The sequence below is a fragment of the Carassius gibelio genome, chromosome A25 (genome assembly GCF_023724105.1).
Source record: "Carassius gibelio isolate Cgi1373 ecotype wild population from Czech Republic chromosome A25, carGib1.2-hapl.c, whole genome shotgun sequence".
In the NCBI taxonomy this organism is placed as follows: domain Eukaryota; kingdom Metazoa; phylum Chordata; class Actinopteri; order Cypriniformes; family Cyprinidae; genus Carassius; species Carassius gibelio.
The window spans coordinates 585,054-585,811 of NC_068395.1; positions in this window are offsets into that span (position 1 = coordinate 585,054).

Sequence of the window (758 nt, forward strand, 5' to 3'; positions counted from 1 at the left end):
TACCATGTATTGTAAAATAAAGATTTATAATACTAATGTAAAACATATATAAAAATATAGGATCTGTAATGTCAAATAGTAATATAAATATAATATCATAGGCTGTATTTTCTGTTATATTTTATAAATTTTATAAATATAAATGCACACACACATATAAATTGCTATAGTAATAAAGTATAGTATAAATAATGTATTACATAACTTAATTTTGTAAAGTTTTATTATAATATATTATTTTATTTAAATTATTGTACCAATATATTATATAACACATGGGTTTCAGACCCCAGATTCCCGAATAGTTATTTTTTTTCCTGCAAAAACACCCCAGATGTCAGTCAACTTGATATTCATTTATTTTACTTTTAATTTCATCGTATCTGAATAGAAAATATATCAGTGCAGCACTCTGTAACATATCTAGAAATATATTCTTTCCACATTTCAGGAACTGAGGAAGGATCTTGACTCATACAGACTGGTTTAGCAAAGTCGGAAAAAGAAAAGTGGCCCGAACGTCTACCGCATTCCTCACGGAGAACTACGGCTAGATTACAGCAAAGATGTTAACATGCGTCAGCTGACCAAAAACAAAAAAAACGACAGTGGTTTCGGAAGTCAGCTCATCTTTAGCCATCAAACGTTCAGTTTTCAATCACAAGCTTCTACGAAGTCTTTCTCTTGGTTTACACTTCGTACAAAATAAACACATTTCTACCCGTTAGCGCTTCGGTTCCTTAGGAGACTATGACATA